Here is a 2,034-nt window from a genome sequence, read left to right on the forward strand (position 1 = left end):
GGTTGACCTGTCAAATCCAAGAAAGAGGCATGGCACCAGACTGCCCCACAAGAAAAATCAGCTCTCTCCTTTAGCACTAGTGTCACAGCTCCCTATCTGACTGTTTCATTAACCCACAAAATGAGGTGGTGGAAGAGGATCCTTTCACATCTTTTTGTTCTTTTTTTTTTTTTTTTAACACAGCAAGTGGAGGTCATATACAATCCTATACAAAATTCATATTTTGTTGTGAATTTTTTTTCAGGCTTATATTTGTGAGACATCAGAAAATCAAACTCCATTTTGCTCCCCTGTTAAAAAAAAAAAAAGCTCCATAAACTGCAACCTAACAGGTTAGAATAAGTTCTTAATTATCCACCCAGCCTTTGAATTCTTCTGCTTCTGGTTTTGGCCAAAATTGTCTAAATAGTACAGCCTTTTCTCTTTAAGGTAGAAGCAGAGATTACAATAACTCAAACCACTGAAAGCAGCTGTATTTTGTAAATATAAGTCAGCAAAAACAAAAATTAAGATGTTCATGTTCCCAGTGACGAAATAAATGTGTGTAGCTCTCATGGACAATCCAAACTCTTAAGAAGTCTAACTTTTCTATAGAACTCTTCAAAATTTAAAATATCTCTGGCATGAAGTCAACGGCTGGTACCTCTTCTTATAATTTCAATGCAATGGCTAATGATACCCTTACATAGTAACAACTACAATTAGAGAGAAATTATACATGGCACTTGAGAACAATGATATACAAATTTATCAAGGCACCATGGCTAACTGACTTTTCAAGAGAATATAAGAGGTTAAAAAAAACTCAAAGTTAAAATAACTAAAAATCAGGATCAAGGAGCAAAATACTTCTAAACTGCCTTGAGCCCTGAATTTTCATAATATCTAAAAACTTATTATTTCTTCCTTGAGACAATCTGTCTCCTGAGATACTACTCAAAATGAAGACACTTGTTGAAATGCAATCATAGTCATTTTCTAATACCTACTGTGCCTTGGAAATCTCCCAAGATCCAACCATAAACAAGGCAACATTTAAGTCTCTACTTAGTAAAAATTCAAAGTTACTTTATTCATTTTCAATTCACTACCTAGCTTCTCTCTTTTTTCTTGATTTGTAAATAATTTACTGCCAATTTTGAAAAAAATAGAGATGGAGCCCTTCCTGAGTCTGGTGACACTGTTATATATAAAAGTACATCTGCTGACACTGTTATGTATGAAAGTACAGAGACTACTTCCCTAATGTTTTTGGCAATACTTTTTCTAAGAAAAGCATAATTGACCTGCAGGTCTAAAATCAAAGCTGAATCCACACACTCATGTCCCCAATTCAACATTTACTTAGTAATGCAAGGACCTATGCTTTTACTCATCAGGATCAAGTATTCCATGGCTGCATCCAAAGCACTCAAAGGAAAAATGTAATCTCACAACATAAGGAATAATCCCCCTATAACTGTTTATTAGAATGTGAATATATTCCAAATCAATAACTAAAAAAAAAAATCAAGTTACAGAGCATGCATAAAATACAAAGTAGCAATTTACAAATAGATAATAGTATCTTCATAACCAATACACTAAGATAATAAAATGGCTACAGAAGAAAACCAAAATGACTGACTACAGCAATGCCTTCAGTGTGCCCCACACATCATGAGCACCGCAAAAGACAAAGATTAACTATGAAACATAGTAATCTAAGCAAGCCCACACATATATATTTTTGGGGATATCCCACCATCCTGAATAGTATCACTGCAGTTGACATAACTTCCAGAAAACTGCAGAGTAAGTGCTTAATATTATCCACAAGAAAGTAAAACTAAGTATTAGTGTGCACATTTCTGTATGAGAAACTAGTTGCTCCATTGATTTCAATAATGTAGTGGAAGGAAACTATTTCAGGTCTCTACAATGCCTAAATGCATTCTATCTAAACTCAAGGTACTATTTCATTTTACATACTAAAAGAATACATGCCTTTAAGTGGTACCACTTGAGCAGAAATTAACCTCTCATTGTATTCTT

The sequence above is a fragment of the Propithecus coquereli genome, unplaced genomic scaffold, assembly GCF_000956105.1.
Source record: "Propithecus coquereli isolate 6110/MARCELLA unplaced genomic scaffold, Pcoq_1.0 Scaffold221, whole genome shotgun sequence".
In the NCBI taxonomy this organism is placed as follows: domain Eukaryota; kingdom Metazoa; phylum Chordata; class Mammalia; order Primates; family Indriidae; genus Propithecus; species Propithecus coquereli.